We start from the raw sequence: 24,322 nt of genomic DNA on the forward strand, positions 1-24,322 counted from the left end.
TACATAGTTATGCGTTTCAAGAAATTAAACTCATTTTATTTTTGGAAAGCTATAGCCTAGGGTCCATCAGTCAAAGATTTTGGGATGGAATCAGGCTTTTTTCACTTTCTTCAGTGAATTATTCTAGATTATTCTCTTTATCATTGAGCATGCCATGGCTTTCATTATGATTTAATTTCTCCATAGCAGATACCTCTCTCCTGAGGATGGATGTTGGAGGTTATCGAAATGATATGGTATTTTAAAGAGTTGTCCTGACAAGCTTTGCAGAAGTGCTAAGACTTCGGTAGTGCTCCTGAGAGTGGTGGCCCAATGGCCTTCCATTTTTACTGAGTTTTGAAATCTTCGAGGAAACTTCATTTAACCTGTCTAGTGTAAGACCAGGGAATCAGTATTTTTCATGTGCTCCCCAGAAGATTGTAATTGAAGCTAGAGTTTAGAAATTCTTGAGGCAGATTATTGGCATACAGTGATGTTTACAAGGATATTGCAATGACTCTTTGTGATACAACCAATCACTAAACCTAGCATCCTGAATTTCCATAGATATTGGAGGTCTCAGTATATATATATATATATAATATTATGAGTATGTGTGAGTAATATATGAATGGCACGACTCAACAGCTTTTACTGCATTAGAGATCTTCTTTTGTCCACAGAGAAAGTATCTTATCCCAGCCTATACAGTAAAAGTTATTATTTACTCAGGTTAATTGAACTTCTTGCAGAATACATAATATTTATTTTCATTTACACTTATTACATAAAGTAAGAAACATCTACAAATTCCTTGAGTTTCAAGAAATCTCATTTTCTCATCATAGTACTTTCGGTGGCATTTTTTTCTTTTCTAAACTTTCTATTATGGATATTTTCAAATGTACGCAAAAGTCGACCCACTCCCTTTTTATTAATCACCCTGCTTCGGTAATGAGCCACATTTTCTGCACCTGGTATCTGGGGTTTTCTTTATCCTTTGTCTTTCAATCCTCAATCTCTGATAGAGACCAACTTCCCGTTATAATTCTTCCACTTTCTTTAAAAAATCTTAATAATCGTGGTAAAATATCTCACCAACAACCGTCAGCCATTCCCAGATTGAAGAGGTGGGCTGTCATTCCATTGCAGGTTTGCAAAGTTTCCTGCTAAACCTGAACCCTTAAGCTATGCTCTCGTACACTGGGACATTATTAGCAAGATCTTTCGATTGAATTACAGAATTGCATTCCACCAAGGTTTCAGTTTTGCAGAGTACTTAACATTGAACTAAATGAGGAAGCACAGGAGTAATGGGTCTTTTCGGTAATATCACTTTTTTTCCCCTTCCATAAATCAAAGGCTGGTATTACAGGACCTAAGCTATGTGGCATGAGTGGAGTTAAAAGTATGCGGGGCTGGGAAATAGCCCCCAAATTAAAGCAATTCTGTCATCTCCTGAAGGTTTATTCTTTTTACCTGTAGTTGTTAATATGAATAATTTAAAAATCTGAGAACTCTTCCATGATTTGAAACATTTTTTTTTTTGGTACAGATTCAACAAGAGTTTCCATTGCCCTAAGAACTGAAACAGAATAAATTACCTAACTCGTTTCCACCTTCTGCCACTGACCTATTTTAGGGCCCTCTGATGCAATCCCCATGCAGCTGGGTGCTTTTCCCTCCAGCCTTGAAGATTAAAGTTTATAGGTCACCGGGCTGAGAGAATCTGCTCTCTCTTCTGGGGTGATTCTGGCAACACAGTAAAGAAGGCGTTGTAGGAGAATCTCCTACCCCTAGGCGTATTCGCCATATAAACAGAACAAATAGGATATATACTTTTTATTTAAAAAAATTTTTAATGTGTTTTTATTGTGATAGCGTCACATACCATGCAATCTATGTATTATATTTTAAGGAATTGCCTCCTGCAATTACAGGGTTGGCAGATCTGAAACCCGTAGGGCAGACCTGCAGCCCACAAACTCAGACAAGAATTAATACTGCTCTTTTGAAATCTGACATCCATAGGTCATGCGAGTAGGTTGGAATCTCAGCAAGATTTCTGTGCTGCAGTCTTGAGGCAGAACTTCTACTTCTGTGGGAAGTCTTAATTTTTTGATCTTAAGACATTCAACCGGTTAGATGAAGCTCACCCATATATCAAGGGTAATCTCCTTTATGTAAAGTGAACTGATTGTAGATGCTAAACACATTTACAAAATATTTTCACAGCCGTGTCTAGTGGTTTGAGCAAACAACTGGGCGCCATAACCTGGTCACATGGACACAAAAAATAAGCTATTCCAGAGGAGAAGTAAAAGACCAAACTTGCTCCTGTCTGGGAAGCCCAAACTGGAAGATATTTGTTTCTAACCCAGATTTGTATGGCTATGGTTTTCCCACAGTGGTTCTGAGCCTTGGAGCGCTCTGATATGTACCGTCATTTCAAGGAGAAAGTGAATTTTCTGGAAAGTTTCATAAAACGATCCTTAATTTCATTGTGCTTTAATTAAAAAACTAATTTCTTATAGTGTTGTCTGCAAGTGTAGGGCCAAAAGGATATACTAGAAAAAGGGAGAAAATAAAACTGGAAAAATTTGGGAACCAAGATCCTCTAAGCCTTTTTTTGGGAGTGGGGTGGGGTAGAGTATGTGCAATGGAACTATTCTATCCTGATTGTGGTTTTGACTGCACAAATCTGTAAATACGGTAAAATTCATAGAACTGAGCGGTCAAGGAAAAATGACAGTTTTACCATGTCATAATTTTTACAAATAAAATAAAATACATTATCAATCGTGCGTGTGTATGTGTGTGTGTGTAGTGTGACAACCCCCAACCCTGTTCAGGCTTGAAAGTAAAGAAGCTAATGAATAAATACAGAAAATTCTAGAAAGGGAAAGGAAGCAGCCCCTTGGGATTATTTCAAATTTTTGAAAAAATATTTTTTATTCTTATCATACAAATGATAGTGTAATGACAGATTTTTTTTTAAATTAAATGGAACCTCATAGTTAAATAAATCTATTTAAATAAAAAAAAAAATCCAAGCCCTATAAACTAGAGTCATGCTTCTGCTTTTCCTTCTCTGTACTGGATCAAGACTAGCCTGGTCAGAGCTTCAAGGAGAGAAGGGGAGGGTGATTGCTACTTCAAGTGTGGAATGAGGACCATCAGATTCAGGTATAATGTATCAGAGCTGCATTTTAGCAAGTCCGTCACATGACTCACATGCACATAAAAGTTTGAGAAGTTCTGGTGGGAGATTCTTGTTGCCAAGGAGATTAATGCTGAGCCCTTCCTCTAGGGAAGTTCATGAGCACCCACAGCTCCCCTGCTGTCCGCAGAGTGAGGATGTTTTCTCCCAGCCTCTGTCTCTTAGGGCCCTTTCTGACAAAATGAGACCAGTACGTCAGAGATGTCCAAGAAAACTTATCCTAATTCCATTTGTAACATTCCAGGCAATATGTGAGGACGACTTTCCCCTGCTGTTCTAGCTTGCTAGCTGCTGGAATGCAAGATACCAAAAAGGGATTGGCCTTTAAAAGGGGGAATTTAATAAGTTCCAAGTTTACAGTTCTAAGGCTGAGAAAATGTCCCAATTGCAACAAGTCTATAGAAATGTTCAATCTAAGGCATCCAGGGAAAGATACTGTGGTTCAAGAAGGCTGATGAGATTCAGGGTTTCTCTCTCAGCTGGAAGGGCATGGGGCGAAGGCTCAGCTTTCTCTCCCAGCTTTCTTATTTCATGAGCTCCCTCGGGGGCTTTTTCCTTCTTCATCTTCAAATGTCTCTGGCAGCATGGGCTCTCAGCCTCGTGGCTCTGCTCAGCCCTGCTGTGGCTTTCTCATGGCTCTTTAAAGGATTAATGGGTGGAGTCACAACCCTGTAGGAGCCAAAGGTTCAAAGCAAGACCTACAGAATTTGTTGCAAGCAGCTGGCCTCAGGATGGCGACAGTAAACTGTGGAGATTGTTATGTAGAGCAGTCTGGGAGGAAGAGAATGTTTACCCCAAATGGTTATGTTAAGTATGAAGAACACTGCAAGAACTTTGCTCCCTCAGGAAATGCCTGCATATCTATTGACATCCTGTGGTATATAACTAAGATCTGGTTGAGAATAAAGTTGTCTGATGTCTGATGTAGAGTTAAACTTCAGACCCCCTGAACCCATTTGTGTCTGTCTTTCTTTTCTTCCTTTTTCTCTCTCCTTCTCATCATTCTTTAATATCCTTCGAGCTCTGTTTCAACAGAAAGCAACACAACCCCATGGAAACTATCTGAGCAGAAGTTACTACCCACAATTGGGTGGGTCACATCTCCATGGGAACAATTAAAATGCTCCCAGCCAGCAATACTGAATGAGGATTAAAGGACAAGGCCTTTCTGGGATCCACCACAGATTCAAACGGGCACACCTGCCATCCTAAAACGTCTGCTTTTTCTCTTATATTTGTGGTTAAACTCGCCTCCTGTCTTAGTTCACCAGGCTGCTATGACAAATTCCATGCAATGCACTACATTAAGCAATAGAGATTTATTGGTTTACGGTTTTGAGATTAGAAAACATCCAACCTCAAGATGCCGATTGGCAAGGTGTGTTGTCTTCTGGAGTCAGTGCTGGCTGCCAACAATCGTTGGGGCTCGTTGGCTCGCGTCTCTGCCTCCCATCACATGGCAATGTCCCCTCCTTTCTGGTTCCTTCCTGTGACTTTCTTTGACTTCTGGTGTTTATGAGGCCACCCCAGATATGAATTAGGATTTACAATCATTCAGTTGGGTTACGCCTTACCTAAAAATAACACCTTAAAGAGGTCCTATTTACAGTAGATTCACACTCATAGGGATACAGAGTGAGATGAAAAAATATGTCTAGTTAGGGTCCATAATTCAATTGACCACATCTTCCAAAGCAGGTTGAGGGAAGTAGGCTGCATTGTAAGAGAGTGGGTAGAAGCTGGGAGAAATGAGATGTTTAATTGGAAGTTATGGAGAACCCTGATGAGCAGGGGTAGGTGCTAGGGGCAGAAAAGTTTCCCCTTATCTCCTGTTGCTTGGTGGGGTGGCATTGTTCAATGCAGAGCTTGTGTGGTGGATCTCTGGTACTGGTGCTTTGGTCTGGACATGTTTTCTGACTGCTTACAGCCAAACAGGGTTTTCTCTATGGGGCCACAATGTTATTTCTGTATGTGCTGTCGTGGGTTTACAACCACAAGACCCTATGAGTGACATGGCTGAGATCCATATGTCTTTAACTTTATGCAGAAAAAAAAAAACCCAGTGAAAAATGAGTTGGCACCCGTGGAGATTACTTCCATCATATATTTTTCTTTTTAATTAATATTTCATGACCAGTTAACCAGCAGTCTGTTATCCTTCTAATAAAGCAAAAGGTATTACCACCAATAAAGTATATTTATTGCCCTCATTTTAAATTCTTAATTAAGGACCCATTCCTCATGAAAGTCTTCTTTTAAAATACTGAAGTGCACAAGAAAGAGGGAAAGAAGCCCTTCTAGGTTTAAAAAGAAACACACTGACTTAGGGTGAGTTCATTATAGTGTCTCTTGGACATTTTGCAAAACCCACACAACCACTAGCTTATTATGGAAGAGAGAACAATACAAGTGTGTAAGTAAAAATACGGATCTGTTGTTTACTCAGCGCCCATTGTGTACACAGCACTTGAACGTACAGACTCATTCTCAAATTCGAGGGATTCAGGGAATTTTGCTTTCGTGAATGCAACATAAGAGATAAAATGTAGCTCAAAGGTAAGGGAATAATTCAGGTGGCGCCTAAACATAGAACATATGAGAAAAGGGGCTCGGTACTTATAAGATCACGATGAATGGCTTTAACACATCCTTCTAAGGTCATAGTCAGCATTTTTAGTGGAAACTTAAGTTGTGGGTTCCAAGTGTTGGCATGTGTCTGGCAGATCTGTAGGATCCAGGGTTCTGTGCAGGACAGGTAGAGAATGAGAGTAATGAATTCATTCCAAGGTGGCTAAATATCAACTAGACCAGTAGGTAAACTTAATCCCAAACCAAAACATCTCTGCTTTATTTGCTTAGAGCTCTTGCTTCTAGTTATCAGAGAAGATTGGGCACATCTGCATACTGTTGTCATCCTAGTAGGAACTTTTCCTAACTTCCCCTATTTCGTCAACTATCTCATGACATGCCTTACTATGCTTCACTTTGGAGTCAGATATAGACAATAAAATCATGCTGTTTTAAAGTGAAATGGAGCCTTAGAAAGAATCCACTTTATTCAATTTTTCATTTGAGAGCAAAGGAAGTATAAAGAGTTCAAATAATTTACCCAAGGCGGCACAGCTAGTTAATGGAAAACTTAGGACTAGAATTCATCTCATTGTTTTGTGACCATTTTAGAACTGAAGGAAGCTAAAGTCCCACTTGTGCAGCCCATTTGATCAATGAGCATTAAAAATTCTGTGAAAAGTGCTCTTTAACTTACTGCGTGCTACTTCTTAGTCAACCGGGTAAATCCAAAATGTGTTTGATATACCCCAGTAAGCAAAGAGGGCACTTTTTCAGTAAACTGCAGTTAAAGATATACTTACATTTAGGTGGGTAAGATAATTGCTAAGGCATTATGACAATCCCTGAATGCGAATCAGTATAAATGGAGAATTCTGTTAAAGCAGTCTTAAAAGTGGGGTAATTTTTTTTTTTTAACGTGGGCGGCACCGAGAATTGAACCCGGGTCCTCTGACATGGCAGGCAAGCATTCGTGTCTGCTGAGCCACCATGGCCCACCCAAAAGTGGGGTGATTTTTGATTAATTATTTTGCTAATAAAGTCATTTAATGAATGTTGGCAAATTTACTGAAATCTTTCCAATGTTGAGAACTTTAACTAGGCTGCATATTAGCTTTTTATTTTATTCACTATAATGAATAAGAACACAAAAATATAGTAATATAATTTTAAAATACAAAATGCGAGTAATCTTAGACTAGTAAATGCCAGTAATCTTGGCTTGAACAGTCTGAAAGGTAAAATTATTTCCCCAGTTGTTCATAGTTTCATGTTAAGAGTAATCAATGGACTTATTTTTATTGGTATTTCTGTTCATTGGTGTGTTTACATCTTGTTGGCTCAAAGCTTAATTGAAAAACAAAGCAAAATCACTTTCACTGATAGTAACAGAAATCGTAAAGCTGAGAAAGAACCACTTGTAGATTCATTTTTTAATGATGCTTTATTGAGTTGGGCATAAAAAACAACGAACAATACACCAAACCCACCGTCTTCCAATGACATTGTCTATTTAAGGGCTCAGGTGGTATCACTGAGTGGGGACAGGGCCATAGTGTACCCCCTGTCTTCAACATGAATGGACACGAGAGACTCCCCAAATTCCTTTTTGTTTGTTTGTTTGTTCGCTGCACACATTGGCACATTTATTTTCTTCTTCTTATTATTTTTTTAATTAGAGAGGTTATGGGTTTGCAGAAACATCATAAATGAATGACAGGTTCCCCTATACCACCCTACTATTAGCACTTTGCTTTGGTATGCTACATTTGTTACTATTGATGAAAGCATATTTTTATAATTGCCCTATTAAGTATAGTCCATAATTTAACTGACAGTTCCCTGTGTGTGTTGTGCAGTTCCACGGATTTAAAAGAAATTATTCTAATAACATATATATATAACCTAAAATTTCTCCTTTTAACCACATTCGAATATATAATTTAATGCTGTTAATTATGTCCATATGTTGGTCTGCCATCACCACCATCCATTACCAAAACTTATCCATCATTTCAAACAGGGGCTTTGTACATTTTAAGGCTTAACTCCCTATTCCCTATCCCCACCCGTCCCCTGGTAACCTATTTTCTAGATTCTGACTCTATGAATTTGCTTATTCTAATTATTTCATGTGTTTTAACCTAATTTAAAGCAAACCCAAATATCCTTGACTACTAATTCCTCCCTCCCCGGAGACATTTATTTTTCTTATTCTAATGAATACCCATAAGGTACAATTCCTCAGTTTGGAGACCAGAAATTATTTTCAAAATTAAAATAAGTAATCAGGTATAATGTGCTTCCTGGGCCATGCATATCCACGGGCATTTGCCATTTAAGCTATACCAATGGTATTTAATTACATTTAGATGCCACTAAGAACTCTATATTAAAAATGATGACATGCCCATATATGGAATGGTGAGAGGCTGGGTGTTAAGATAGAAATTACTTCAGCTCTGTGGACTTACTCACTTCTCAAATAAACATTGATTTTTGTGACCTAATCAAATGCTTAGCTTCTTTTAGAATGAAATTGGTAAAGTACAATCAACAGTGACCACAAAATATTCCTCTTAATGCTTAAACTTACCTTTCTCAAGTCTGGATAAGATTTTACATTCCAGACTATGCTTAATCCCTTATCCAGTTTTAGCCCAAGGAATCTATTTTTTGTGCTGCCCTTGAGCTACCTATAAGATTTGCAGATTTCCATTCTACCTTGTATTCTGCCTTTTACATCTGAAATACTGGCAGAAGTTTCAATGAGGTGGGGAGATATTTGAATCAGTATCAGTGAAAACAATTCCAGAAATTGTAATTTACATACTATGGCAGGCCTGGGTGTATTCTTTGATTGTTTGTCTTTTTTGAAAATATTGCTTTTAAAGTCAGAACTGAAAGAATTTTAAGCAGTGTAGCTGAATCAATTTCATGATATAGTAATCTGAGTTTCGCTTTATGAAACTGAACTTGAAATTACACATTTTCCTATTCCTGGACTAATCCTATTTTGTTCTGTCAGAAACTTTTGCACTTTTTTTTTTGGAAGGTCAATTTGTCTTTGCTTGAGTTTGGCAAGGGACTTTCGCCAAAAGCAACAACACTTTTATTTAACCTTTCTTCCTCATTAGATTCCTTCAGTCTATGGAATCTCAGACATTATAGCATATATTTAAGTAGAAAAATGAAACAAAAAGACAATGTTTGATAAAAGGTAAAATGCATTAATCTGAGTGCTTATAAAATTAACTGTGAATAATAGTACCCTTTTGCACAGGAGCATAAAATAGAAAATATGATTCATTTCCGGTTTTGAAACTTAGGTGTTCTTTATTCTGAGATCACCTTATCAACTTCAGTCACAGAGACACCATCTTGCTAATCTATCACCATTCCCAACATCATGGCATTAGTGAAATGTCCTATCAAGTGCATAATATTATATTATGTTGTAATGTCAGATTATGTTGCAATGTCATATTATGTTGTAATCAGTCCTTCCTTCCCTCTTTTCTTGTACAAAGCCACATAATTAAACATTGTTGGCAAATGGGACCCATAGTTTTTGGTGCAATCTTTGAAACAAATATCATGACTCAATCTAGCATATCTTAATCACTGTCCAAAGCCATTGTTGGTCAGGGAAACCAACAACCAACTTCATTACGTTACAGTCAACTTCATTCTGTTCTGCCTCTTTTATCCACTTCTTCAGAAATAGTAGGAGCGAGCATGGTGGAGAGGGAAAGGGCATTTAACTTGGAGTCTAGCCAGCCAGCCACTAGACTCTTAAGGACGAATGTCATTAGACTTTAGTCTCAAAGGAGCTTATTTCTAAAACGTGTTGAGAGGAATCAAAGTCCTCTGCAGAAATCGAGTGAAAGAGGCCTGATCCCAATGTGTCACTAAAAGCAAAATCTAAGAACAATTTTGTGAGTGGTAATAAGGAGCAAGGAGGGAACTTTCAGAGAAAGATGGCAAAAGTCAGAAGATGGTCCAGGTAGTTTTGAAGTATTTCATATCAAAACAGATTAAGAATTATTGCTTGTCCCTGGTGAGGAATAAACGGCGGTTGCTGTCAGAACTCTTTTATATACCTTTGTAGACTGTAAAAGGGTACTACGAAACCATACGTAGTTCTCAGTAATGGTTTAGGTTTAGCAATTCTCAATCCTTTTTTTCATCCTCCTCATAAGGTCTTGAGTTAGGGTTGCCAGATAATATACAGGATGCTCAGTTAAATTTGAATTTCAAAGAAATATATATATATTTTAGTGTCAGTATATCCCAAATATTGCATGGGATGCACTGGTAATACCAGAAGACTTATTCATTTTAGATTTAAATTTAACTGGATGGGCTTTTACTTTTATTGGCTACATATGACCCACCTATCTTGCACACCTTTGTCATCCACTGTGTAGATCTTCCCTGCCTACCAGGGTAGACAAAAATCAGAAAAATGGAAATGATTGTAGGCTCCAGCCTCAATGATGCTTATTTCTGACTAGATTTCCCCTGTATTCAGCTAGTTCTACAACTTACCAGCTGTAAGACAGGCTAATCATTGGGCATGCCTGAGCCTTGGTCTTCTTACTTGCAAATGACAGCATAGATATAAGCTTTCAAGGGTCCCTTCCCAGCTCTAAATGCTGGCAATCCTAGGAAATGCTTCCTAAAGGAGCACTTAAGAAAGCAAGAGTTTATCAAGGCATTAGAAAGCACTTAGCTCTTTTTATGGTTTGGATCAAAAGTATAAGCTGCCATTTCTGGGGAGGCTTTGTAACTTCCAGTTCTTAGCAAAGGCTGAAGTTTAAAATGATTATGGTGCCCCCTAATGAGGAGTCCCTACTTTAGGAAGATAATCATGATGATGAGCACTTAAAAAGATCACTGATTTGAGAAATGACTCAAGTCTTAATGGGTGCTGAGAATGAAGGCTGAGTGATTGCTCCTTTACTGGGCCGCTAGTGTTGATGTTTGTTCTGCTAATTGCACTTAATTTACTGTGAAGCTTGTTCAGAGCCTCCAGTTGCTCTGAAGGATGGCGCTAGTGGGCGAAGCACTGGGCTTGAAGGCTCTAACCCGAGACTCAATCCTGAAGGTGTCTTTGATTTATTTTTAAGGAATGTCTTTGGGGCAGTGCACTGGAGTTCGCTTAGGATGTTGCGTCTTCCCTCCACATTGTTTCTTAGATATTTTATTCATCAGTTTATGAAAACCCAGGACTGGGCAACATGACCAATGGTTTTTTTTTTTTTTTTTTTTTTTCATATTTCAGGTGCAGCTTCATTCAGTGTTCCAACATAGTTACATTACACTTAGGTATTATTGTGCTGTCCATTTTTGAGTTTTTGTATCTAGTCCTGTTGCACAGTCCGTATCCCCCCAGCTCCAATTACCCATCATCTTACCCTGTTTCTAACTCCTGCTGGTCTCTGCTACCAATGATATATTCCAAGCTGATTCTCAAATGTCGGTTCACATCAGTGGGACCTTACAGTATTTGTCCTTTAGTTTTGGGCTAGACTCACTCAGCATAATGTTCTCTAGGTCCATCCATGTTATTACATGCTTCATAAGTTTAGTCTGTCTTAAAGCTGCATAATATTCCATTGTAGGTATACGCCACAGTTTGTTTAGCCACTCGTCTGTTGATGAACATTTTGGCTGTTTCCATCTCTTTGCAATTGTAGATAATGCTGCTATAAACACTGGTGTGCAAATGTCCATCTGTGTCTTTGCCCTTAAGTCCCTTGAGTAGATACCTAGCAGTGGTATTGCTGGGTCGTAATCCATTCTGCCATTCTATGTCTTTTGATTGGGAAATTCAGTCCATTAACTTTTAGTATTATTACTGTTTGGATAATATTTTCCTCTACCATTTTGGCTTTTGTATTATATATATCATATCTGATTTTCCTTCTTTCTACACTTTACTCCATACCTCTCTCTTCTGTCTTTTCATATCTGACTCTAGTGCTCCCTTTAGTATTTCTTGCAGAGCTGGTCTCTTGGTCACAAATTCTCTCAGTGACTTTTTGTCTATAAATGTTTTAATTTCTCCTTCATTTTTGAAGGACAATTTTGCTGGATATAGGAGTCTTGGTTGGCAGTTTTTCTCTTTCAGTAATTTAAATATATCATCCCACTGTCTTCTAGCTTCCATGGTTTCTGCTGAGAAATCTACACATAGTCTTATTGGGTTTCCCTTGTATGTGACAGATTGTTTTTCTCTTGCTGCTTTCAAGATCCTCTCTTTCTCTTTGACCTCTGACATTCTAACTAGTAAGTGTCTTGGAGAACGCCTATTTGGGTCTATTCTCTTTGGGGTGTGCTGCACTTCTTGGATCTGTAAATTTAGGTCTTTCATAAGAGTTGGGAAATTTTCAGTGATAATTTCTTCCATTAGTTTTTCTCCTCCTTTTCCCTTCTCTTCTCCTTCTGGGACACCCACAACACGTATATTTGTGCGCTTCATATTGTCATTCAGTTCCCTGATACCCTGCTCAAGTTTTTCCATTCTTTTCCCTATAGTTTCTGTTTCTTTTTGGAATTCAGATGTTCCATCCTCCAGTTCACTAATTGTAGCTTCTGTCTCTTTAGATCTACCATTGTAGGTATCCATTGTTTTTTTCCATTTTTTCTTCTTTGTCCTTCACTCCCATAAGTTCTGTGATTTGTTTTTTCAGATTTTCTATTTCTTCTTTTTGTTCAGCCCATGTCTTCTTCATGTCCTCCCTCAATTTATTGATTTGGTTTTTGAAGAATTTTTCCATTTCTGTTCGTATATTCAGCATTAGTTTTCTCAGCTCCTGTATCTCATTTGAACTATTGGTTTGTTCCTTTGACTGGGCCATATCTTCAATTTTCCGAGCGTCATCCATTATTTTCTGCTGGTGTCTGGGCATTTGATCAGATTTCCCTGGGTGTGGGACCCAGCTGGTTGAAAGCTTTTTCTGTGAAATCTCTGGGCTCTGTTTTTCTTTTCCTGCCCAGTAGGTGGCGCTCGTGGCGCTCGTCTGTCTGCACGGCAGTCGGCCCGGGAAACCGCGCGTGGAGGTGGGGGTCGCTGGCCGCCGCGGCTTGGGAGAGTGCCGGTCCTAATTGCCCAGCTGGCCCGAAACGCCAAGCCTGACGGGAGGGCCCCGCTATCCAACGTTCCCAGTCAGACCAGGGAGCCACGTGCGTGGAGGGGACCCCAGTCGCCAGCCGCCCCAGCCGGGAAAACGCGCGCCCCTCGGGTAGCTCACCGCAGCAGATTCTCCCTGCCCGTTCAGCTGTTCCAGAATGGGGTACGCTGTCTTTTTGGTCTCTGTCGTGACTCCGGGAGCTGTTTCGTATTGTTTCTGTTTCTTTAGTTGCTTTTCTGGAGGAGGAACTAAGACCCGCGCGTCTTACTAAGCCGCCATCTTCTCCGGAAGTCACCAATGGTTTTTAAAAACTAGTTCAGATTGCTCTTCCTCCGATATGTTCCTAGAGCCTCCCTTTTGAAAGCCAGTGGGTGTCTGAGACTGGGAGACAGTAGGAAGTGGGAATGGAGAGAATGCAAGGGTTAGGACTTGGGGAAAGGAAAGAAAATCTGAGGCTGAAAAGGCTGCGATTTTTTTTTATTGTTGTTCTTTTTTTTTTTTAATTGTGGTAAAATACACATAGCATTGATCATTTTATCCATTCTAAAGGATAGAATTTGGTGGCAGTAAGTAGATTCAGAATGTTGCACAGCAATCACCCATCACTTTTCCCTACATCTGGAAATTTTTCATTACCCCAGAAGAAAACTTCATGCTCATTAAGCAGTCTCCCCTGTTCCTGTGGTCCCTGGCAGCCACAGATATGTTATAGAGAGCTCCTACACTTGGGACCTTGTTCATGGATTTGAGGAAGAGCACTGGCTTTGAGTTGCTTCTGGAAGCAGGACAGATCACAGGGAGACTGAGGGCATAACTAGGAAACAAAGTTCTTCCTGCTGTGAACAGAATGGCATCTGAATGACATGCACACCCAGTAAATCTTAACTGTAGTCCTAAAGACATCTGAGCAGTTTTCCTTAACCTGGTAAGTTAATTTGTCCCATAAAAAGACTATTTTATAAAGATGTTTTAACTGCCCTGGAATGGAAGGCATGGCAGACTCTGCTAGCTACTTATCTCATATCACTTTTGCCCTTCCTTTTTGCTAATTGAACCCTGATTTTTTTTTAAGAGGAATTTATTAAATTGCAAGTTTACAGTTCTAAGTCCATGAAAATGTCCAAATTAGAGCAAGACTATAAAAATGTTCACTCTAAGGCATCCAAGATGGCCGATGCCATTCAGGGTTTCTCTCTCAACTAGAAAGGCACATGGTGAACATGGCAATGTCTTTCAGCTTTCTCTACAGACTTCTTGTTTTATCATGCTTCCCTGAGGGCATTTTCCTTCATCTCCAAAGGTCTCTGGCTGCATGGGCTCTTGAGGCTCTAAAGCTTTTTTCAAAATGTGAACTTTGGTTTTGTTTGGGGTAGTGATGTGTCCAGCTCCAGGCAATGGATCCTGATGGGTCCAAGCAATCACGATAATCCTCTCCCCCAATTTCCAAGCTTCCTTTGAAGCTAGGAGTGGCCAGGGGACCTTGCCATCGCCCCCAAGACAAGAGGAAGTCTGCAGCAGGGGCTCCTGTTCAAAGTGGGCTGAAGTGGAAGATACCACCACTTCCTGTTCTGCCTTTCCTGCCCTAAGATGTCCGAAGCTACATGAGATTACAAGTCAACAGGGTGATGGAGAGAAAAGATCAAAAGAGCCTTGCTTGCTTCAGTGCCCTAAAAATCACTCAGGCCTCCAATCTCTGGACTTTCCATTATGTCAAGAACTCAGGTGTGCCTCAGTTCTTGACCTTGGCCAGTACCATAAGAGGAACTGTTTCTTCCCTCCCTGGTTAATCCCATTATTGAAGCAGAAAGGGATGGACTTACAGATGGAGAGAAAGTGACGTTAACTGGGAAAAACATGACCTCTGGAAACTAAACCACAATATCTAGTATTCTAAGTTTCCTTGATTTAAAGTATCCCTTGGCCAATGTAAAGCAGTCTGTGCCCTGTAGGTTTTATTTTTTTAATTTCTTTTTACCCGCCACAAGGGGATCCATAAAGAACAAGGTAGAACGAGCTGAATAGAATATAATGATAATTAACAGGCGAGAGTGGATGCCATTAGATGTATACATTATATTCACAATAACAATAGCTTTCTTGACCTTGTGAGGCTCCAGTGATCATCATTCCAGAAGACCTGAGTAAGAAATCTTTTTCTCCAAAGATTTAGGAGGACAAAATTGTCTTGTCAAAAAGCAAGACAATTCATTTAACTGGGATAGGAAAGACATCCTGATCAGAAAACCAGGTGTCTCTGGTCCTTCTGCTAAGATTTGTGGTCCTGTATGCCAGCCAGCCAAGGTGAGCATTCCTGAGTAATTAGGCTTCAGTTCATAGGTGGGTGGATACCCATCTCTCTTTGCAAAGCAAAAGTGAGCAGAGCCTCCACCTCTCGCCCACATACTTTTGCAGCAATATCCTGGCAGATATTTTATGACATGTTGCCATGACATAAAGCTCATGTGAACTGTATTACATTTCCCAGAGCCCCGGGCGACTGGGAAAAATTGTAAGTGTTCGAAGTTTAAGCTAAATAATACGCTTTTAATGAGATCATGTGCATTGCAGATCAAAAGCATCCCCCAAAGGTAAAAAGTTCAAAAAGCCCTTTTTTGTTTTTAAGTTTCTGATCCTAAATGTTACACTTCAGCAGGTTTTCCCCTTACCTTTAATCACACAGAGGCAAGAGCCACTTGGGGGTAAATGGATTTAAAAAAGCAGAGGGATAGCAGTATTTTGCAATCTGGGGTGCTGAATATAACAGAGCCTGTGAAGCATTTGGGAATGTTATTCAGGTGGTCTCAGCAACATGACAGAATATTGTCTCTTCAGAACATTGAGGGGAAACCACAAAACAATGCCAAGCTTAGGAGAATCTCAGCTTTGCTCAAATCACATCTGCTTCATGAGACTTTCCCATAAATCTTCTCCATTAGAATGGAGGAGTGTGTGTGTCCATTCAGTGATGAGACATATTGGGGACTTTAGATGCATCATTTCATTTAGTCCTAACAATATGCTTGTGAGGTGGCTGTTACTAATATCTGTTCTCCCATTGAACTTTATTTTAATCATGAATGTGGTATTTATTATAATCAACCTTGTATGAAATTTGCTTTGGTAAATATTAGTCTTCACTGTTAGACGGTGAATGATTAGAAGGCAGAGGCTGTACCACATACTGCTACCATTGATGGGTAAAGTACAAGTTCCCTTCTATACATCATCCTGGTGCTCTCATAAAAACTCTGAGAGTTTGGCATGATTTTGCTCATTTTACCAATAAAGACATTGTTGGAGAGAATGTGAGATTTCTTGAAAATCACTCAACCATTTGAGTGAATTCAACATTGAAATCTGAACTCAGGTCCATGGGTCTAGAGCCCATATTTCTCTACGAGGCTCTGCTGTCTCCAATCTTTGTGTTTCCCCTGGAATCCAGTGATTGTGCAGCTGAATGCTGCCCTTGTGAGTGACAAGTGACCCTATCTTCCAGGTTCTGATCACTGGATCCTAAACAACTTTAACATATTTTGCAAGCACTATCTCAAAAGCTTCCTAACTCCTTATTACTCTCGAGATGTGATTTAAGGACCAGTAGCATCGGGAGCTTCTCAGAAATGCACATTCTCAGGTTCTTCCCCAGACGTATCTGGGAGGGGGCTCGTGAGTGTGGTTTTTATTATGCTTTCCTGAAATTCAGGAAGCACTGTCTTAACTGGTCCTCCTACATCCAGACATGAATTGGATGAAGATTCAACCCGTCTTTCTGGGATCTGCTAGTGATTTTTCTGAACACACTTAGCACCGTGTCTCCTCCCTGCTTAAAAGTCTTCAGTAGCTCCCCATTGCCCATGGGATGTAACGTGAATTCACCTGAACATGTACATGCTTCTATTCAAGCATCTACAGGGTTTCCTTTGAGAGATTTGCTTAAATGACCATTAATCTCATTCATCAGGAGGGTTTTGAGGACTTGGTCTTGTTCACCTTCATATCCCAGGCATTTATCACTCTGAAAACTGTTTACTGAGCAAATTAAGTCAACCTCCTACATTGCATGTCATTTTCTCATGGCAAGAGGGAGCTACAAACTTTATTAATCAATTCGACATGTTTACAAGGATGAATCCAATTCCTTTTTCTAAATTTTTGGATGGTAGGTTTTTCCCCAATTTAACAAACAAATAGCTAGGGCTTGTGGACAAAGTGACAAGTGCAAACCCCATCATTAAAAGTAGTCAGCAAATCAAAACATTATTCTAGTTCAGGAATCCACAAGATTCCTGATGGTATATACCAACCATCCAAGCAGACCCCACACCACAGGAAGGCAATTCTTTATTCATTGACAAAGTATTTTGCAACTAAAAGAGATGAAAAGTAGCTTGTTTCTCTCTCTTGCTGCACAACTTTGATTGACTACACCAAATTTAAAATGTTGCCATTGACAGCTGTGATATGTTTCTTTCTTTTATAGACTCCAGAGCTGGGGGCTGCTTTCCAAGTAGGCAGGGCAGAGGAGTGACAAAAGGAAACAATTTCAGGGCTGTTGAAGAGTCCATTTTATGGATTACTACACGGAGGCTTATAGAGTTTATGTAGTTTATCCAAAGTTCCCTTGGTGAGAGGAAATGGGGCTGGGATTGAGCTCAGGTCTGTTTGATGTAAGAGAAAACACTCTTTCCTCAAAACACTGGCCTCCTAATAGAGGGCTTCTTCTTTTTTTTCACATGGGCAGGCACAAGGAATTGAACCCAGGTCTCCACCGTGAGCAGGTGATAACACTGCCACTGAGCTACCATTGCCCAGCCACAGAGGGCTTCTTATTGGTGGGCATTAGAACCAGAAGAGAAGCTTAAAAAAAAAAAAAGACAGATTTCCTGTGTTTAAAAATAAATAAATAAATTATAGAACTGGAAAATAAATTACCACACATATATACACAAAGCTCTCTAGGTGCCACCATAGTCCCATAATCCTAATAAATTAGAATCATGGGGGAAAAGCAAAGGAGATTAATTTTTTAAAGAAAGTATTTAGTTTTTTGCTTGTTTATTTATCTATTTTTAGTTCATTGGGTGATTCTGATGCTCAGAATTGTTTGCAAAATATAGAAACAGGCAGACCTCATATTCAGAGGAATCTGAACCTATTTCTGCTGTCTTTAATCAAGTAGTTTAAAGGATGGTTCCCAAACTGCAGGTGCAGTATCCCTTGGGGACTTGTTAAAGATGCAGATGCAAAGGCCCCACCCAAGATCTATGGAAAGAAAATCTCTAGAGGTGGTGCTAAGCTATCTGTGTTTTAATAGTGCTCTGTGATTCCAGTGCTTGCTAAATTTTGAGATACACTGATCTAAATCGATAGCTGCAAAAGTATAGATATTTCAGAGAAGGTCAGACTTCTAACATATTATCAGTCATTTGTGGCTTAGTGTAAATGCATGCTAACCTCTCTGGGAGGTGGGGGGAGACAAGGAAGCTAAGAGTGCTGGAGAGAAGGGAGAGAACATCTCTGGAGTAAGCAAGTGAAGTGGACTAACCAAGAACAATCTCCATGACTTCCCAATTTTGCCTCCAGCGAGCCTTGCCTGTGCTAGCACCTGTCTTTCTTCTAAGAAGTAAATGTCAGAAGTAGTTTACTTTGAAGGTGACATAGATGTTTAATGCCTCAAACAGCAAGAAAACCACCAGATGGTTTTATGATTTGATAATTTATCTTTTCCAAGTAAGTACACTTGGCCCAGGTAGAATGTGGTGGCTTAATTTGGGTTTTCAGAAAGGAATTCTGTGAAACTATTTCTTATTTTCTGAAGGCGCATCTGATCAACTTTTTTTTTTATTGAAGAATTATGTTCCTTTGGGCTCAATGTATTGGTTAAAGGAAGAGCCTATGGATTTTTCAAGAAACAGTATCACTTGAGATTCCTATGGTTTAATAAACATTAAATGAAGGCCTCAAATCTTCCTTTGGCACAGACAAAATGGACATGTAAATTTTTTCCTTCCTTTAAGAATATTCAAAATTTTGTTCAATCAAGTCTATTCACTGTATACCCTATTAGGTATTGGGGATACAGTGATGAACATGACAGAATCCTGATGTCCAAATAGCTTTTAGACCAGAGAGCAGTTTGCAGTTAAAGTTGACACCTTACTATATTCTCCATTAGAAATTTTTCTGGCCAACTTATATCAAGCTATTAGTTACATAGCTGTCCATACAGACTAGGTCCCTTGCCCATAAGAATACTGAATACATATATAAAATCAAAGAAAATAACCATGACTTTGGGTATTTCCAACAGAGGGAATTTAATATAAGGGATTGGTTCCATAGATTATAGAAGGACGAAAGGAACAAACATGGGACAGTGAGGCAACTCACAGATTAGCAACACAAGGAAGGTTCTGTATGGACGCTGAGAAAGGTGGTGCTGTCAGACCTCAGAAGATGGCTGTTTTGGATGGGAGGTAGAATCCCAGTGGGGACAGCCCTGTGGAAGACAGAATCTTGGAGAAATACAGCTATTGCTGGAGATGCTGCTCAAAGTAGAGTGGGAAGGAGAGAATGCCTGGTGTCTCCCTTCTTCTGTATTCCCATCTTTTGCCAGTGCCTCCCACTGAACAAACCTAAGCAGAAGGGAAGACAAAGGAATGAGGACAACATAATTTCCAGTGATATGGGGCAGAATAGGGGGAAGGAAGGGAATGGATCTGAGAGAAAACAGACTGATGATTGGTGTTTTAGTTTGCTAAAGCTGCCAGGATGCAATATAACTGAAACAGAAAGGCTTTTTAAAAGGGAATTTAATGAGTTGCAAGTTTACAGTTCTGAGGCTGTGTAGACAAGGCTATAAAAATGTCCAAACTAAGGCATTCAGGGAAAGACACTTTAGCTCAAGAAGGCCAATGATGGTTGGGGTTTCTCTCTCAGTTGGAAAGGCACATGGCGACATCTGCTAACTTTCTCTCCAGGCTTCTTCCACTGCTTCCCTGGGGGCATTTTCTTTATGCATCTCAAAGGTCTCTGGCTGCATGAACTCTAAAGCTTTTTCCAAAATGGTTCCCTCTAAAAGAGCTCCAGTAAGCAACCCCACCTTGAATGGGTGGAGACACATCTCCATGGAAACCAACTAATCAAAAGTTACCACCCACAATTGAGTAGGTCACATCTCCATGGGAACAACAAAAAAGATCTTACCCAGCAATACTGAATGAAGATTAAAGAACTTTCCTTTTCTGGGGTATACAACAGATTCAAACCAACAAATTGAGAAACTCCAGCTGTCATGTTCTCTGATGGGATTTCTGGGAATTTGGAAAAAGTTTTTCAGGGAAGGTCAGGCTCACCAACTGGGGTGGGGGCAGTGATGGGGAGATGCAGCATCATGGAGTGTGGCAAAGAGGAGATCAAAGCCACACAGAGATTATGATTTCATCAAGTCCTTTGGGACCAAGATTCTTGGACTCTGTCCTTAGTGCACTCAGCTCTCTTCTAAGCCTCATACTTGATTCATTTTTTTTTTCTTTAATACTTTCCATCTTGCAGCAGAGCTCCATGTCCTGAGGACATAAGCCTGACATTGAACCCACACAGTTATCAATGTGTCTACATGGATTTGCCTCTTAGACACTCAGAGAAGGAACACTTAGCTCAAAATAATAAATTGCAAGCACTGCGGCATTCCAGACAAACAGGTTTTGGGCGAATATATTCCACAGGAGTGCAATGGGCTTCTGCCTTCTCTATCCTGAATATGTCTTTTTAGAAGTTTTATCTGTCACTGTTTTAGCTTTGTAAGTTGGGTATAATGATTCTAGCTTAGGACAGTGCTTCTTAAGTATCTTTTTTGTATTTAAATTTCCAAACTATTGTGAACCAATCCTATTGGAAAATAGAATTTAAAATGATACTAGAAAAAATTTAATAGAAAAAGTACAAGTTCAATAAAAAAAAATTAGGTCCAACAGTCATACAATAACTTTGTCCAGTTGCTTTAAAAGTTCTATTTCTCTCCTTACCTCATTGCAGATGGGTGGGTGAAGCAATTGGTGGACAAGCTCCAGTCTCTGGGTCCCCATGTGCTTAGAAAAGACCAACTGTGCAGGAAGAAGATCAAAAGTGATGGTGGAATTATACAGAGAAGGTCAAGTTTAACAAATGAGTATGAGTACTGAATCATTATACTGATATTTCTTTTAGTCTCCAGTACCTTAGAGCAGCTAGAAGTAAAAACCTGAAAGTGTGGAATTGTAACCCATGCCAAACTCTGAAATCTGTTCTACAACTAATTGTTGCAATGCACTTTGAAATTTATTGCTTTTTGGCATATATGTTATTTTCACACACACAAAAAAAGAAATAAAAAGAGGAAGAGTATAACAGAGAAGATAGAATTTAACAAATGAGTATGACTGCAGAATCATTAAATTGATATTTCTTTTGGTCTCCAATGTCTTGGAGCAGCTAGAAGAAAAAATGAAAAATTATGGAACTGTAACCCATATCCAACTTTAAAATCTGTTCTGTAACTACTTGTTAAAATGTACTTGGAAATGTATTGCTTTTTTGTATATATCATATTTCATAGTAAAAAAAACATTTAAAAATGAAAAAAATAAAAAGCTTAAAAATATATATATTTTTAAAAAAAGACCAACTGAAGTAGTGTCACGACTGCAGGAGGCCGTGGGGTAGGAGGCTTATTTTCCCCCCTGTCGCCCTCTGACCCGTGAGTTCTGGGAGGCTGTGACCAAGATATCAAAAAGCAGGATCCCGTAAGTCAAAGAAACCTGATGCCAAGTAACTCTGAGGAGGACAGTTAACAACAGGGAAGAAGAATCTGACTCAATTCTACTTTTTAGGGCTTCTCTGTGTACTTGGACGCTGAACAATGGTGTCTGAAGCCTTTTCCAACTGCCTCATTTAATGTTCTTTTGATGCTGACAACTTGGAAAAGGCAGCAGACATAGCTAAAAATGACAGTTATCTTCGGGGAAAGGAAAATGGCAAATATTAGACAGAAAAAAAAAAAGTATGAAGTGAATTTTTCACCCTGAAGGGCCAAAGAAATCATTAGAATTTTCTTACAGCCTCCGTCTCCAGACACCTGACCTCGCCTCTGGCTGCCTCATTGCTATTTATATGAGCCGAGATGTTTATCAGCAGCCAGAGATGAGATGGGATGAGAACTGTAGGTGCTTAGATGTGGTCCAGACTGAGAGAAAACAGGAAGCCCTCAGATCTGTTGTTTTAGATCTGGATTCTAAATTAGTCACCTATAGTACATAATTAGCTACTCTTCTCCCAATACATGTGTACACACATTTTTATTTTCTTTCCCCCAAATAGCACAGTGAGCGAAACCCAACTTTAGGGATTGATAACTATGTCTCTTCTACAAGATACAACTTTATTTATAGAAGGGCATATTTACATAAATAAAATAAAATTAAAAATAGCTTATTGCCCTTTCAGTAGGACAAAGTTCTAAAAAAAAAAATGACAAAATGGAAAGTTCGAAATCCCTCTTTTCCTCTTGCCACTTATTTAAATCTAGCAACCTTGTTGAAAGAGTTGCCATTTCTGAAATGTTGGTAGGGTGATATTACTGAAGTTAAATACATACCTATGGAATATATAGTCAAATGCAATTACCTACGGATGTAGGTTTTTTTCTGGTTGAGAAATAGTTCTGTTTAATGCCCTTTATTAAAGTTTAAAGGAAGTGTTGACTTGGCACTGGGAAAAGGGATAGGGAATGAGCTTTCTCAAAGTTGACATTTAGGAGCTGTTGGGCTGCCTCAAGCTGCTGTCACTAAGTCACTGTCCTGGCAGAAGGCAGGAACGTTTGTGAAAGAAAGTTAAATAACAGCCAACCCTCACCTCTGCATCAGCCCCCCCAAATTCATCTCCCAATGCGTCTCTCTGGTTTTCACTTGTCTATGTTCCTAGCAAGTTTGATCATCATTCTATCAGCCTTTGAAATCCTAAGCCACGGGTCAGGGCGGTTATCAGAGAGAAGCTTGACTACATTCCCCTCATACGGTTTTGGCAACAGATTTTAATTTTTGGAACTTAAAAATCTGTTCCCACGCTATCTGACGAGTTAAAGTTTTTCCATTTCAGCCATTAGCAGGCTTTAAAAAAAAAAAAACCCACCCAAAAAACCTCTGTATGTGTTGAAATTCTCACCACTGTCAAACATCTGCTTTTTCTCGGAAGATCACATCCTCTTCTTTTCGAATAGGTTGTGCATTTACGACCTGAAAACTCTGACCCCCTGTTGCCTAGCAACCGAAATCCTCAGGCCTCAGCCTGGGTGGGTGAGAAGGAAAAAGGTCAATTAACGTGGCAGGTTTGTCCTTATCAATATGCTACTGTGGCAGTTACTTTTATTTCTTTATAGTAATGTATCATAATAAGTTTTGTAGGTCTTCATACTATGGTTCTCCCTTTTGAATAAAAGCATAACTAAGACTTGAGGGGATGTCTGATATAACAGAAAATGTAACCATAAAAAAAAAAAAAACCCAACCCAGAATAGAAATCTTTTGACTGTCGACTATCCTGCCGGGCTGCCTGAGGCAGTTACACATTTCCATTGAGTTATTTTATGATCAGGCCAGTATGTTATTGAAATATTATCTCTTTAGCCTTTCTCATTCTGATAAGAAATGACAGGCTCTCAGAACAGTAATACATACAGAGTACAAAATATGGAGCTAGGGACAAAATTCAGCCTGGGTACAAAATATTGGCTTTGGAGAATTTGCATGCAAAATCATCGTCCTTGGGTTGCATTTTAAAGAAGGCACAGCCTCCATTCTAACGTCCACTTTAGGCAGGATGAGAATTTGGAGCCTCTGCTAATGTTAACATTTGCCCGTGTTGTCAAACAACATTGAGAAAAAGCGTATATTGTTTTTAGAATTCTCATTTAAGATATGATTTCTTCAGCAAATCATAAAATGCTGGAATGTGTAAGATGCACAGGTTAACAGTTACAATCGAGATCCAGAGGGTCACTGATGAAAAGGGATAATTAAAAATACAAGGTTGAGAGTTAAAAATGTTGAAGTTGGTCTGATTTAGAAATATCTTGGAAACAATCTGTGATATGCATAAGTTTGATGTCTTATTTATAGACCTTTCCCAGAGGCCCTGATCATTGCTTATTGATTCTTGATTTTCTCATAACACATCAACAGTTGCACAGACACAAATAAATGTGGATGTCGAGATATGTATGACAAAGACTGGTCTCTTGACCCCAGGACAGCCAGGTTCTAGTCTTCACTGCATCTGATCAGCCATAGGACCTGGCATCCCTCTCAGGTTTCAGTGTCATCACCTATAAAATGAAGAAATTGAGCTCCACAATTTCTAGCATCCTTTCCTATGATTCTCT

The 24,322-nt window shown here is 39.3% G+C and overlaps 1 long non-coding RNA gene across 1 annotated transcript; it reads right to left on the reverse strand.

Annotated features, from left to right (window-relative positions):
• Positions 1–19,204: 19,204 nt before the first annotated feature.
• On the reverse strand, positions 19,205–23,191 carry LOC143669134 (uncharacterized). The gene is made up of 3 exons (XR_013168738.1): positions 23,107–23,191; positions 20,934–21,011; positions 19,205–19,541 (listed from the first exon to the last, which is right to left on the reverse strand). It is a non-coding gene; the product is annotated as an uncharacterized LOC143669134 (long non-coding RNA).
• Positions 23,192–24,322: the final 1,131 nt, after the last annotated feature.

The sequence above is a fragment of the Tamandua tetradactyla genome, chromosome 25 (genome assembly GCF_023851605.1).
Source record: "Tamandua tetradactyla isolate mTamTet1 chromosome 25, mTamTet1.pri, whole genome shotgun sequence".
In the NCBI taxonomy this organism is placed as follows: Eukaryota; Metazoa; Chordata; class Mammalia; order Pilosa; family Myrmecophagidae; genus Tamandua; species Tamandua tetradactyla.